At 39.3% G+C, this 16,449-nt stretch overlaps 2 non-coding genes across 2 annotated transcripts; one reads left to right on the top strand and one right to left on the bottom strand.

Annotated features, from left to right (window-relative positions):
* The first annotated feature begins 268 nt into the window (after positions 1-268).
* Positions 269-375, top strand: LOC127089369 (small nucleolar RNA R71). The gene has a single exon (XR_007790978.1). It is a non-coding gene; the product is annotated as a small nucleolar RNA R71 (small nucleolar RNA).
* A 3,751-nt stretch (positions 376-4,126) lies between these two features.
* Positions 4,127-4,229, bottom strand: LOC127089752 (small nucleolar RNA R71). Its single transcript, XR_007791307.1, has one exon. It is a non-coding gene; the product is annotated as a small nucleolar RNA R71 (small nucleolar RNA).
* Between the last annotated feature and the right edge of the window lie 12,220 nt (positions 4,230-16,449).

The following is a 16,449-nucleotide window of genomic DNA, read 5'->3' on the forward strand; positions in this document are numbered from 1 at the left end:
ACTTTCAATTTTCTGGACCAGAGCATCCACTTTTGCATTAACATGATCAAGGTTACTTATCTCGTACATGCCACTTTTCATTTGAGGTTTTTCTACCATTGTTCTTTCTCTTCCCCACTGATAGTGGTTTTGGGCCATGCTCTTGATAAGTTGATAAGCATCAGCATAAGGTTTGTTCATAAGTGCACCACCTGCGGCGGCGTTTATTGTTAACCTCGTGTTGTACAAGAGACCATTATAGAAGGTATGAATCACTAACCAGTCCTCTAAACCATGGTGTGGAGAAAGTCTCATCATGTCTTTGTATCTTTCCCATGCTTCGAAAAGAGACTCGTTATCTTTCTGTTTAAATCCATTTATCTGGGCTCTTAACATAGCTGTTTTGCTCGGCGGAAAATATCGGGCAAGGAAGACTTTCTTCAACTCGTTCCACGTGGTGACTGAGTTGGAAGGAAGAGACTGAAGCCATCTTCTAGCACTATCTCTTAACGAGAAAGGAAAGAGACGAAGTCGAATTGCCTCTGAAGTGACACCATTAGCTTTAACAGTATCAGCGTATTGGACAAATACGGATAAATGAAGGTTTGGATCCTCGGTAGGATTTCCAGAGAATTGGTTCTGTTGCACTGTTTGCAACAGTGAAGGTTTAAGTTCGAAGTTGTTTGCTTCGATTGCGGGTGGAGCAATACTCGAATGCGGCTCATCTTGCGATGGAGCGGCGTAATCTCGAAGAGCACGAGCTGGTTCTGCCATCTCGGGTATCGGTGAAGGAAGAAGATTTTTGAGATCAGGAATTTCAATAGGAGGGAGATTGTTTGCACCACGATATTCCCGAATTCGTTGTAAGACTCGGAGATATAGTTTGATGTCGTTGATTCGTAAGTAGAACGGCTCGCCTTGTGAGCGAGTGTGTGGCATACAAATCAACGAAAGAAATAAAAAATAAAAATAAGCCTTAGTCTCTACAGCGTAACAGAAGAGTTACGATATCGACTAAATAAAAGTCCCCGGCAACGGCGCCAAAAACTTGATCGCGACTTTATGAGTCGAATTTGGGGTACAAACTGCAAGTGCATAGTTCTATCGCGTAGTTTTAAAAGATATCGATCCCACAGGGACTTATGAATCGATATACCGTTTTCTAAGGTTACTTCGTAAAGCTAAGGCGGATGATACTTTGATTGTTCGGGGGAAAAGTTAAAACTAAAATAAGATCTAGATTAAATATCAATTAAGAGGATATCGGTATGTAGTTCGTCGTAATTAGGGAATCAAATCTTCGTTGGTTTCTTGGTTTTAAAATAAATCTTTTCAGTAGACACTATTGATTAAAAGTCTTTTCTCAAACTCTCGCTCTGTTGAATAGACTATGACTTTATATTAACGCAGCTGTCACTTATTGGTTAAGTCCAAAATCACTTTTTGAAAACAAAGGAATCTATAGAAACTCTTTTTAAGAAAACACTAATCGTTTAAACACCCTCGTCTCAAACTCTCGCTCTGTTGACTTAGATTATATAATTAAATTCAAATGCTTAACTCTCGTCCTCACATTTAACTTAAAAAAATACTTTTTGAAAAAGATTAGAATTTAATTAACTCTAAAAATTGCCTTCGCCCTGATTTAGAATTAATGCTCAATTTACTATGTCCAGTTAAAAACTCAAACTCTCGTTCTATTGAATTTAACCTCTTTATGTCTTTTACTCTCGTACAAAAACTTTGTTACTAATCCTGTAAATTGAGACCATAAAAAGAGTGACTTTATTTTTAAACGTAATTTAACCAACTTAATTTTGATTCCTTTATTCTGCTTACTTTACATACCGATACCTAAGTAAATTAGCCAGACATGCTAAATAGATCTAAACAATCATTATGCTTAAATAAATTCATCTCAGGAAAATAATATAAATAAACAATATAGAAGGGCATATATAAATTCAAACAATAATTAAAGAACCTGAATAATTTATAGCAATCTTTGAACACTCCACCATAGACCGGTTGGATTTGTTCTTGAATTCTTCAATCGGGCAGGAAAATAAAAGTGAAGGAATAAAAAAACTAGGGTCTAACGTAAGGTTAGATCCGGTAAAAGATACACAATAGTTTCCGGTGTAGAAACTATTGTGTGAAAAATTAATTAAGTACTTAAAGGAATTGCTGGAAAAGAAAACAAAAATTGCAAATAAAGCAAAAACTGTAAAAAGGTAATGGTATGTTTGCACGGCTGGAAGAGAAAAATTGAACGAAGCAGAGAGACGGCGGAGAGAGCTGCAGGGTTTGCCAAAAGCCACTATTTATATTGCTCACTTTTTGTAACGGTTTCCAAAGGCTTTCCGTGTAAAAATCCTCACGTTCCAATGGTCAAGTGTAACAATAGGCTTCAACGTGCCTCTGTTGCGCTTCTGAAGCCAAAAATATAGGAGAATGGTGTGACGTCCGTCACACCATGTGTTATGCTCGTAACACAAGTAGGCAGGGCGTGACGCTCGTCACAGGCGCAGCGCCTGTGCTTTTGGGCTGGGCCTTGACTTGGTGGAATTTGCTTCTTTTCATTTCTTTTTGCACCTCCTTTTCTTCCTTTTTCACTTGTGCTTTAAATAAGCTACCTGATATAAATAGAAAGCAAAATACCAAGTAGTATCGAATAAAATGAAATAAATTGGAGTGAATAATAATATAATTTAATTAAATCGAGTCCTAGAATGTGATATTATTTCATGTTATCATTATGCTCGTCTGTGTTTGCGCTATTTAACATGTCCGGCTAAATTACCGGTATCGGTATGTAACAATTTAATTAGACGGGATTTAATAATAATCGGTGAAAAACTTCTTGTCTCAAACAAGCTTTTTGGCTGTGGTTTTCAGTTTAAATTTAATTAACTTTGTCACAAAAGTGAGAAGCAATTTAATACGATTTTTCCATAAGAGTGGGAAATTAACTAAGGTGAGAACCAACAATCACGAGAGCGTGAGGCTCGAAATGGATAGTAAAAACTAGACATTGATTTTAAAAACAGCGAGAGCACTTTAAAAGCAATTAGAACTTATCTATTTTCAAAAAGTATTTTTAACTTCAAATGGGACAGCGAGAGCGTACGTTCTTACTTAAAGGTATATGCCGAATCAACAACCACGAGAGTGTGAGATAAAGCCTTTTAAATAAGTATTTTCTACTGAAAGATATTTGGTATTTAAATTATACACTGGTGACTTATCGAATCCCTGACGATTAATGTGTTGCATACTGATTCCTCCTATTAATACTTTCTTAAAACTTAACTTCCCTTAGATTTAATTTTCTGCAACCAAACTTCTAAAAATCATTCCCTTAGCTAAACATAGTAACGTCAGTAGCATTAGTTTGACCATCGGTCCCTGTGGGTTCGATATCTTTTGAAACTAAAACGACTGGACTGTGCACTTGCAGTCAAGTACCCAATAGACTATATTCTATATACAGTCACGAGACGTATCAAGTTTTTGGCGCCGTTGTAGGGGACCTGATTTAGTCAAATAGTGCGATTCTTTTGTTGCACGGTATAGACTAAGGTAAAAATAAAAACTAATCTACTTTCCCTTATTTTCCCCGATTGTATGCCAAGTACTCGCTCACAAGGCGATAACTTAGCACCACCAATCGCTGAATTAGAGCGTTTCTTATATATAAGACGTCGAATACTAGAGTACCAACAACGATACAATATTCCCAATATCTTCTTTCCTACTGCTAAACAAGACGAAAAACCAACCATGGCTGAAGAAGGACCACAAAACCGTCCTCTTAAATTCTACGCTACCCCGTCCCAACAAGAACCTCACAACAGCATTGCTGCCCCTGCTATCAATCAAAATGATTTCGAGCTAAAACCCTCATTATTATCAGTCGTCCAACAACATCAATTTGCTGGAAATCCTATGGACGACCCTAATGAACACCTGACCAAGTTTGTGCAATACGCAGACACTGTAAAGGCGAATGGTGTATCTCAAGATGTGATAAGACTACGCCTCTTTCCTTTCTCACTAAGAGACAGAGCTTGGGCTTGGTTGCAATCCTTTCCATCCAACTCAGTTACAACATAGGAAGAATTGAAGAACGTTTTCTTATCCCGATATTCTCCGCCAATCAATGAATTTCGACAAAAAGATGTAGAATCTCTCTACGACGTGTGGGAGAGATACAAAGACATGATGAGGATATGTCCACATCACGGTCTCGAAGACTGGGTGATCATTCACACATTTTACAATGGGCTTCTGTATAACACAAGACTGACAGTAGACGTTGCCGCAGGCGGTGCACTTATGGACAAGCCATACAACAAAGCCTATCAACTCATTAAAAACATGGCCCAAAACCATTGCCAATGGGGAGGTGAAAAATCTCCAGTAGAAAATTCCCAAACAAAAAGTGGAATGTACGAAATCAATAGCCTTGACCATGTCCATGACAAGGTAGATGCCCTTGTTCAAAAGTTAGACAACTTGACCATACCACCCGCAACCACCGTGGTTTCCGTGACTCCAAACTGTGAGTTATGTGGAAACCCTGGACACACTGCACCAGAATGTCAGATATTAGCAGGAGTCCCAACCGATCAAGTGAACTATGCACAAGGAAATCCTTATTCGAATACCTACAACCCAGGCTGGAAAAGCCATCCTAATTTTTTGTATAAGAATAACAACGCCCTGTATGCACCGGGCCAAGCACCAGCTGTTCCACCTGGATATCAAAAGCCAGCTAATAATGCTCCTAACATACCTAGGAAGTCAAACCTCGAACTAATGATGGAAAGCTTCATAGCTACCCAAGCTCAGACAAACAAAGACTTCTTGAACCAAAATATACATGCTAGCGAGGAACTTAAACAGCTAGCGAGCAAAGTAGACGCCTTAGCCACCCACAATAAAATTCTTGACACACAGATTTCACAAGTGGCTCAACAACAAGCATCTACAGCCGCTCCAGCTGGAACATTTCCTGGACAACCGCAACCTAATCCAAAAGGACATGCAAATGCCGTTATACTGAGGAGTGGAAAAGAAATAGACGAACCCGTAGATCCAAGACTCCCAAACCCTTCCATGTACCAAAAACCAGACAAAACCACAACTGAGCAGGTAATTGAACCAAAGGAAATGGAAGATAATACCCGAGAGGCCGAAGAGAAAGAAAAACCTTATGTGCCTCCACCACCTTATAAACCACCCATTCCGTATCCTCAAAGACTCGCAAGTTCTAAAACTGTTGGGCAATTTAGGAAATTTGTTGAACTTCTAAAGCAACTAAACATTACAATTCCCTTTACAGAAGCCATCACACAAATGCCCTCATATGCCAAATTTCTTAAGGAGATCCTATCTAATAAGAAAAAGATTGAGGATAACGAAACAGTTACACTTACTGCTGAGTGTAGCGCAATAATCCAAAATAACATGCCTCCCAAACTAAAAGACCCAAGTAGTTTTTCCATACCCTATGTCATTGGGAAATTCGTCATAGACAAAGCTCTATGCGATCTAGGAGCCAACATTAGTGTAATGCCCTTAAGCATCTGTAAAAGGCTCAATATGGGAGAACTAAGACCAACCAAGATGTCTGTTCAATTAGCTGACCGCTTAATCAAATATCATGTCGGTATACTAGAGAATGTCCCCGTACGTGTAGGACAATTTTACATTCCTACAGATTTCATAATCATGGACATCAAAGAAGATACCAGTACACCTATTATATTAGGAAGGCCATTCTTAGCTACCGCCGGAGCCATAATTGATGTAAAGAGAGGCAAGCTAACATTCGAAGTCGGAGAGGAAAAGGTTGAATTCATCTTGACGTAATTCTTACAAGCGCCAACCATAGACGATACCTGTTATCTACTTGATGTCATAGACGAGTGCGTAAGAGAGATGGAGATGCAAGAAACCACATACTCTGATATAATGAAAATCCAAATCCCCCAAATCTTTGAAGACGATAATTGTCATAAACCATACCAAAACGAAAGTCTAAGCGAATGCTTAGCACTTAAGCCCAACCACATGCCATGCCCAAAGAAACCTGACTTGGAATTAAAAGCACTACCAAAGAACCTAAGATACGAATTCCTAGACACTGAACTCAAAAGACCGGTAATAGTCAACGCTGATTTGGGACAAATGGAAACTGAAAAGTTACTAGATATCCTAAGAAAATATCCAACTGCGTTAGGATACAACATCGCCGACCTAAAAGGGATAAGTCCTTCTATCTGTACGCATCGCATTATGCTGGAGGAAGATTGTAAAACCTCTAGAGAACACCAGAGAAGGATCAACCCAATCTTAAGTATGGTAGTCAAGGATGAAGTAAAAAAGTTACCAGATGCTGGAATCATATACCCGATCTTCGATAGTCAATGGGTTAGCCCCGTTCATGTAGTACCCAAGAAAGGGGGTGTTACAGTTGTTAAGAATGAGAAGGGCGAACCCATAGAATAAAGAGTTGTGACCGGAAGTAGAATGTGCATTGATTATAGAAAACTAAACAAAGCCACTCGGAAGGATCAGTTTCCTCTGGCCTTCATTGACCAAATGCTTGAACGATTGGCTAAGCATTCTCACTTCTGCTATCTAGACAGTTATTCAGGATTCTTTCAAATTCCAATCCATCCTGATGACTAAGAAAAGACAACCTTCACATGCCCTTATGGTACATTCGCTTACCAACGAATACCATTTGGATTATGCAACGCTCCCACAACATTCAAAAGATGCATGATGTCAATCTTCGCTGATTTTATAGACGACATTATGGAAGTCTTTATGGACGACTTTTCTATTTGTGGGCAGAGCTTCGAAGGATGTCTATCAAACCTTGAGATGGTACTTGAAAGATGTGTAAAGGTGAATCTCATTTTGAACTGGGAGAAATGCCATTTCATGGTCCAACAAGGAATCGTGTTAGGTCATGTAGTATCTGATAAAGGAATTGAAGTAGATAAAGCCAAGATTGAAATCATAGAGAATCTTCAACCTCCAAAAACTGTACGAAAAATACGAAGCTTTTTAGGACACGCCGGTTTCTACCGACGTTTCATCAAAGATTTCTCGAAAATCACCAAGCCATTTACGGGTTTATCTTTGATGAAAAATGTTTAACAACGTTCAACCAATTAAAAACATCTTTAATCACCGCACCCATAATGCAACCACCTGACTAGAGATTACTTTTCGAAATCATCTATGATGCGAGTGATTACGCCATAAGTGCAGTACTGGGACAAAGAAAGGATAAGAAACTTCATGCTATCTACTACGCAAGTAGAACACTAGATCCAACCCAAATGAACTACGCCACCACTGAAAAAGAACTTTTAGCCGTTGTGTTCGCCTTGGACAAATTCCGTTCCTACCTAGTAGGGGCGAAAATCATTATCTATACTGACCACGCCGCTATTAGATATCTGCTAAGTAAGAAGGATGCCAAACCAAGACTTCTAAGATGGATCCTACTCCTACAAGAATTTGACTTAGAGATAAAAAAATAAGAAGGGTACTGAAAACGTAGTAGCAGACCACTTATCACGAATCAAAGGGAATAAACCTGAACAAAGTCCAATCAATGATGATTTCCCTTACGAACGACTCATAGCCCAAATGGAAAGCGACATGTCTGAACTAACAATAAATGATACCGAAATAGAAGAATCCCTGGAAGAAATTCATGCGAATGCAACTCTGCCATGGTATGCTGATTTTGTCAACTACCTAGCTGTTGGAGTACTTCCACCGGACCTATCTTACCAACAAAAGAAGAAATTCTTTCATGATCTAAAACAATACCACTAGGATGAACCTCTGCTTTTCAAAAGAGGTACCGGCGGTATTTTCCGTCGATGTGTTCCTAAGGATGAAATAGACGACATAATCTCTCATTGCCATTCCGCTCCCTATGGAGCGCATGCAAGTACCTCAAAGACCTGTACTAAGATCCTACAATCGGGCCTCTTTTGGCCTACTCTATGGAAAGATGTCCATAATACGGTTATAAAATGCGACCGGTGCCAACGCACTGGTAACATCTTAAGACGCGATGAAATGCCACAAACAGGAATCTTAGAAGTGGAAGTTTTCGATGTGTGGGGGATTGACTTCATGGGACCATTCCAATCTTCTTTTGGTAATAAGTACATACTCGTTGCTGTTGATTATGTTTCAAAATGGATTGAGGCTGTAGCTTCTCCGACAAATGACACACGAGTAGTGATTAAGTTGTTCAAGAACATCATCTTTCCTAGATTCGGTGTGCCAAAACTAGTAGTTAGTGACGGTGGCTCCCATTTCATATCAAATATCTTTAGAAAACTTCTTCTAAAGTATGGAGTCTGACACCGTGTAGCAACGCCTTATCACCCACAAACTAGTGGGCAAGTCGAAGTTTCGAATCGAGAGATCAAATAGATTCTAGAAAAGACTGTCGGAATATCCAGAAAAGACTGGTCATCTAAACTAAACGAAGCTCTGTGGGCCTATAGGACAGCTTACAAAACCCCAATGGGGACCACACCCTTTAAATTAGTCTACGGTAAATCATGTCATCTCCCTGTGGAAATAGAACACAAAGCTTACTGGGCAATTAAGACCCTTAATATAAATTATACTTCCGCAGGTGAGAAACGAATTTTGGACATTCACAAATTGGAAGAACTTTGACTAGACGCCTATGAGAATTCCAGAATATATAAAGAGAGAACCAAAAAATGGCACGACAAACGTATATCTAGGAAAGAGTTTAATGTCGGCGACATAGTACTACTATTTAATTCGAGACTTAAACTTTTTCCGGGAAAACATAAATCTAGGTGGTCAGGCCCTTTCGAAATCACTAAAGTCCTTAAAAGCGGTGCGATAGAATCCAAAGGTCAGAATAGTGAACCGTTTATGGTAAACGGGCAGCGATTAAAACATTATCATAATATTGACAATAGAGACTATTCAAATAGTCTAAGACTTATAGAGCTACCGGCTCAACCCCAAAACTAGTACATCGCAACGTTGCTATCGAACTTACGACATTAAACAAAGTGCTTAGTGGGAGACAACCCACCTTTTCTTTTATATGTTATCTTTGTTACTAAGTATTTTCCTTCTTTGACTTTCATTTGTATTTTTGCTCCCCTTCCTTGATTCTATGCAGTAATACTTGTTGCTTCTAGTTACTAACTTAGAAACATTGGATATTGATTAACAGACGAATTTATAACTAGTTAGTTACTAACTTTCATCATGCAACCAGTAGACACAATTTTCAGAGGCAGAGTTCAGAGAAGACTATGATTATTTAGCTCAGAAGGATATGGCTTTATCCATATATTATGATAGACCTACCTTGGATATGTTAGGTATCCGAGACAGCCATCTTGTTTATGTTTAACCAGCTAGGATGGGAGAATGCTGCTATTAAGAGAAGGTTTGTCACTTACCGTGAACTTACCCTAGAATTCCTTAGCTCCCTAGTTTACAACCCCGAGCATGGTTACGGACTTAACAAAGGGTTGATTTCCTTTAGTCTATTTAGCATGGACTTCACTTATAACCGTAGAGACCTTGCCGACCTCCTAGGATTTCCTAGTGGCCCATTTGTTTTCACTACCCGCCAGGAGGAATTAATCGATGACATCGACCTAGATTAGTTTTGGGGTAGTTTAACTGGAGATTAACACCCTAACCCGAACGAGATGCACTCCCAAATGATCCACAACCCTGCTATCCGCTACTTCCATAGAATACTATCCCACACCCTGTTTGGAAAGGAAGAGAACAATACCATAATGTCACGAGATAAACTTTTCATCTTACTCTGTGTCGACCAAGGTCGACATGTCAATGTTGTGACATTTATGATGGAGAGATTCATTCACCTTGCAAAGAACAATCTCACCCCAATCATAATAGGTGGCCTAGTAACCATGATAGTTGATACCATTGGACTTAGACACCCACTTTACGAGCATGTACCATTTGGACACATCCGACCCATGGACATTGAATTTTGCTTTGACCGTAGAATCATAGGAAACCTTGGGCCGAATACTTTTGATTACCTTATTAACAATGAAGTTGTCCGACTATTTACCCTACCTAACCATGAGAGAACAAGTGTTCATAACCGAAATAACTGGCTTTATGATTTAGATGAACACCCAATTGATCCACCTTCACCTCCTGAGACACCGCCTATATATGAGTATTTAAATGACCCTATCCATGTTGATGAATCTAACCCTGAAACACCTCCAAACTATTATAACATAGATGAACCGGAACTTCCATCCTATGTTGATAATCTTGCCATGCTTCTTACCCGTCTGGATGATTTCCATACTGACATTACCGCTGTGAAAAAAGAAATAAAGATCATGCGCCTTGATGTCTTAGGCCTAATGGATGTCACCGTCGAACAATTTGATCACTTGAACCAGGCTGTAGCTGCATTGGGACAGAACCGTGGCTGACTTCACTGACCGCTGATTTCTCCTACTCGCACTAAGCAATGAGGACACTGCTATGTTTTGTATGGGGAGGGAGCACATTTTATTGCTTTGATTTTATTTTATTTATCACTTATATCGTTATTATTTCTTTTAATATTACATTTAATTTTAATCTTTTAATTTAATGACATTGCTATTTATTTATTTATGCTTCTTAATTCTATTTATTACATTTTATTATACTGTATTAAAATGTTACAACATTTAATGAAAAAAATTTGTGAACGAGCATGTGACGACCGTCACATGGAGTGTGACGCCCATCTTACATGCGTGACGACCGTCACATGGAGTGTGACGCCCATCTTACATGCGTGACGACCGTCACGGATCCACCACGCTCATCACACATAATGCAGATGACCATCAGACATTGACGACCGTTACACAACCGTTATGCGTGACGACCGTAACAGGCACGTGACGACCGTCACGAAAACAGAGGGCGTGCCTATAAAAACAGGCGCACTTCCCCTTTTTTTCCTCATTAAATCATCCTACTCACACCACTCTTCTCTCTATTATTCAATTCTTTACATCCTTTTAAGCGAGAAGCGTGTATCTCACGAAATCCATCTCACCCACTAACACCTAAAATTTCATAAACCACACCAATGGCCCGTCAAGAGAGAGCTGCTCTCGACCTCTCAACTGTCGTATTCAGAAATGGAGAAGCCGGCGAGCGCCAAAGAGACAACTACCTCAAATTCTACCAACATTCAGTCCAAGCTACGAGGTATGTTGATAACGAATGTCTGATGGAGCTGGGACTTTTAGATGGCGTGGGTTGGATGCTGACTAACTCCAGCTTGACACAGCTCTGCACCACACCGTAACAAACATACGAGGCACTGAACTTGGAATTCCTGAGTTCCTTCTCCTACATTACCCCACCGGCGCAACTCAGTTTCTCACCGGAGTCGCCACATTCAGAATGTTCGGTACCGAGTATTCCCTAAACCAAACTCAGATAGCACGAATGCTTGGTTTCCGACATGGAGAGGGAGTTCACTGCTGTATCCCTGACGGATGGTCAGAAATAGCATTTGGAGTATGGCATATCCTTACCAACATGACTGCCACAAGCTGGGATACGCTCAACGTAACATACATTCACAACCCAGCTATAAGATATTTCAACCGAGTCCTGGGGCACACAGTTTTCGGAAGAGTCAACAATCACAAGGTAAACTCCAAGGAACTCTTCTTTCTTCACTGTGTGTTCACCCCAATCGCGTTCAATGCCACTCCATTCCTATTGGCCAACATACAGGCTGCTTGCATGAACGGAAGCCAGGCGTTTTGTTTTGGGGGAATCATCACCTCCATAGCACTAGGCCTGAATTTGGGAGATAGGCTCGCCGACTTGCCAGCCTTGCCATCCGAGTTCCTCGACATCGACTATTGTCGTGCTTCACACCTGATCGAGGCCAGAGACGACGGGAAGTATCATCCTGTGGTTAGAAACAAGATAGTTCGAAGCATCATCATGCCCAACAGGAACCGTACAGATCCGCAGAATATGGAAAATTGGATTTTTGATCTGAACGCCCCTGAGGCAAATGAAGGAGATCCTAATAATAGAGCAGATGAAGTCGAGGAAGAACTTGACCGAGGCATGCCACAACCACCTCCTGAGTACGTTGCGGAGACATCTTCCCGAGGCCAGTGAAGAAATGAGCGACGACCCGCCACCATGGAGAACATCTACACTGAGATGTTGCGACACAACTAGAGGATGGAAGAACGCCAGATGGAAATGATGCAAACAATCCAACAGATACAGCGGAATCAACACGACTATGCAAACTGGCATGACCAGGGGATGGCAGAGCTTTCAGACCAGATGAGGAGCCTGACACATCGCGTCAATGCCATCTAGAAGTACACTCAGCATGTAGGATTGGATCCTACCCAGCGAGGAAGAGGTGAGCATACACGAGCAAGAGCCAGAGCACGCAGAGGCCAACAGTGTGACAACGAGTAGCGATCTTCTTGTTTCTTCTCTTTTTCTTTATATTGTCGCATTGAGGATAATGCTTTGTTTAAACGTGGGAGGAAATCTCTATCTTTCCTTTACTTGTTTCTATTTTTAGCCAATACAAAAAAAAATTGTTTGTCCTTATTAAATCGTTACCATCATTCATTCATTTATACATAATTTGGCATAACAAATTTTTTGTCCTTAAGATTAAATGCATACCCTACGAGTATATAGGTTGTCTTACAGAGGTTCTGTAAGGAAACTGAGAAAAATCTAACAAGATTGATACCGTCCCGACACCTTAGATCCCTCCCTTCTGCGAGATCAGTTTGAATACCCATTATACCGATACCTTAAGTCTCCGTTCTAGATTAACCTCTAGTAGTTTATACTAGCAGTCAACACTGTCTCAAGCACAAACCACGTGAAGAGCTGATGAATATAAGTGTTTGATGCCTACGAATTAAGAAAATCCTTCATCCTTTTGCTATCAGGAAATTGATAAATGAACCATACAAACGGTTGCAAGATATACAAAAGGAAGGAATAGAAAAACCCGGCTGGTTGGTTCAGAGGTACCTGGTACTGGACTCGGTAGGGTGAACTACAATTCGATCCCCCACAACCTTCAAAAGGGGGTACATAAAGTGGTACCGCACTAGTGTACCAGACCCCGTGCTAAGAAAAGGATCAAAGTCACTAACCGGCTACTTCACTAAGTGCGTGCGAAGGCAAAGGGCTTAATGTGATTGTGCTAGAATGAAACCGAGTGAAATAGGAACGAGGGACACTAGGTTGAGCTATAATAGCATGATTCAAACTGGCCTGTACAAAGGAGAGATCTACGTTAATGCTTATTGCTTGTGTCGTCACTGTATCTTTAGTGTTTTACTTGAGTATCTGCCATCTTAACAAAGTACCTAACAACCACGTACGAATTGGAAATGTATCAGCGTTTAACTAGTGTTTTCAAATTTTATTTGCTTGAGGACAAGCAAAGATTGAAGTTTAAGGGAGTTTGATAACGCGAAAATGCATCGTATATTTGCCTTGATTTACACTCAAAGATCATACCAGTTTCGTTTATATTCCTATTATTCCGCAAGTATTCGAGTTATTTTTGCAGGTATTTCAATCTCTATGCATAAATAGGCAAAGTGTAGAAAAGGAAGAAAAAGAACAAGAAACAACACAAAAAACTGTTGATGTGACGACCGTCACAAGGCGTATGACGATCGGCATGCCCAGCCTGTGACGGCCGTCACAGGCCCATGACAAACGTCACACGGCCAGAATTAACGCCTTGAAGCAGTCAACAGAAGCAACCAAAGCGTGCCTAAATTCTCTCAATAAAACCACTTCCCCGTGGATTCCTCACTCTACCGAGTCATCCTTGTTTTTCTCAACTGCCAAGACCTACCAGGAATATAAAAAGGACGGAGGTTGGGAAAGAGGGCAGGCTTAATTTCTATCTCTGCGATTTATTTTCTATTGCATTCTAAGCTTTCTAGTATTATTTTCTTTCAGCAAACGTTTTTCCTTTACCGCAATTCAGTTACCATTCCGTTTACACTTTCCATTTTCCCTTTCCCTTTCCGTTTTTCAGTTAGCCAAAGTAGTAGTTTCCTACACTGGGGAACGACTACACTTTATTTAATTTAGTTTAAGCAATTGTATCGAAGAAGCAGAATCCTACCGACCTGTGGAGGACTTCTCAAGTACTTCAAGATTCGACGTACTCTGTTACTCCAATTGCCAGGTTTTTATTCAATTATTATTATTATTGCTCTGTTATTATTATAGTTATGTTTGTTGCACTATTAATCTGTTTATGCTCGTCTGTGTTTGCACTATTTAACATGTCCGGCTAAATTACCGATATCAGTATGTAAGAATTTAATTAGACGGGATTTAATAATAATCGGTGAAAAACTTCTTGTCTCAAACAATCTTTTCGGTTGTGGTTTTTAGTTTAAATTTAATTAACTTTGTCACAAAAGTGAGAAGCTATTTAATACGATTTTGCCACAAGAATGGGAAATTAACTAAGGTGAGAACCAACAATCGCGAGAGCGTGAGGCTCGAACTGGATAGTAAAAACTAGGCATTAATTTTAAAAACTGCGAGATCATTTTAAAAGCAATTAGAACTTATCTATTTTCAAAAAGTATTTTTAACTTCAAATGGGATAGCAAGAGCGTACATTCTGACTTAAAGGTATAGGCCGAATCAACAACCACGAGAGTGTGAGATAAAGCCTTTTAAATAAGTATTTTCTACTGAAAGATATTTGGTATTTAAATTATACATCAGTGACTTATCGAATCCCTGACGATTAATGCAATGCATACTGATTCCTCCAATTAATACTTTCTTAAAACTTAACTTCCCTTAGATTTAATTTTCTGCAACCAAACTTCTAAAAATCATTCCCTTAGCTATACATAGTAACGTCAGTAGCATTAGTTTGACCATCGGTCCCTGTGGATTCGTTATATTTTAAAACTAAAACGACTGGATTGTGCACTTGCAGTCAAGTACCCGATAGACTATATTCTATATACAGTCACGAGACGTATCAGAGCTCCAAATGAAAATGGTTTCTTCACCAAAGTTGTGGATCTTTAATACCTCTTAAAATTTATCACATATTTGACATCATTTGGATTTTGCATGAGGGAGTTATTCATTTTAGAAGTTGAGGAAAATTGCTTGTTCAATGATGATGGCCCAAAATGACCTATAATGTTTCCTCTTTGAACATGCCCTTGCAAGTTGAATTTGAAATTTCTCATAGAATCAAAGTTGTAGAAGACATCTTTAAATGGATCATGAAACTTGGTTAGCCTCCATCCCATAAAAATTGAGCAAGTTATGGTCCTTGGAAGTTGACCTCCTAACTAGGGCACAAACAAAATAATCTATAATCTTTCACCATAACAAATGACTTTCCAAGAAAAACTAGCTATTGATGTCAACATGAAAGTTGTTTGGAATGTCATAAATAGTAGCATTTCTCTTGGAATCATTTTCATATGACAAAAATTATAGGAGATAGGGTCTAGGGAACCCCGATTTTGACTAGTTGACTTTCTCTGGTCAACCACCTTGAACCAACTTGCAAACTTGAAGTTCTATTGATCTTTGGGACTCATGTAGGATCATATATGCATAAGATAATTTATAATGAAGTATCCCTTGAAATATTTGACCAAATGTTGAAAAAACTTGCTGAGGAAGTCATACAAGATACCCTGATGAATTAGGGCTTCCAAGACAACCAAGCTTCAAACTCTTGATGAATTCTTGATCAAAATGGTAAATGAAGAACATGGGGATCCATATATAATTTTTAGAACCAATGTGAATCTTTTCTTGATTGATCTCTTGCACTAAGGGTCTCAAACCCTAGTTGTGAGCTTGATGAGGCATAGGTGGATGGACACACTACCTACAAAAGAAACCAAGCTATACATAAACATATTTTGGTATTTTGGTTAGTTAAACAAATAAAAATAAAGTATTATACAATCAAATGTGCTTGGTGATTTCTCCCCATGCAAACCCAATGAATGAGGGGTAAGGAGGATGCCAAGGTGTGATCCCAAAGCTGATGCAAATGATTAGATAACATGAGGGATCTTAGGGTCAAAATTGGGGTCTTACAGTCCGGATATGCGTTAAACCAAAAATATATGCAATGATAATTATAAGCTATAGAGAAAATGTATTTCAACAACCAACACGTTTGAATATAATCACAATAGTAATGTGTTTCCAATGAAATCTAAAATAACAAACACAAAGAAACAAATTATCAAACACTTGGTGTGCAATCAATGTTGGTCAGATTTTTCTTAATGTTTTATTGATTTCAAAAACCAATTACAATCTAATGGATTGTAATCAACTTAA

This window comes from Lathyrus oleraceus, chromosome 5, assembly GCF_024323335.1.
Source record: "Lathyrus oleraceus cultivar Zhongwan6 chromosome 5, CAAS_Psat_ZW6_1.0, whole genome shotgun sequence".
In the NCBI taxonomy this organism is placed as follows: domain Eukaryota; kingdom Viridiplantae; phylum Streptophyta; class Magnoliopsida; order Fabales; family Fabaceae; genus Lathyrus; species Lathyrus oleraceus.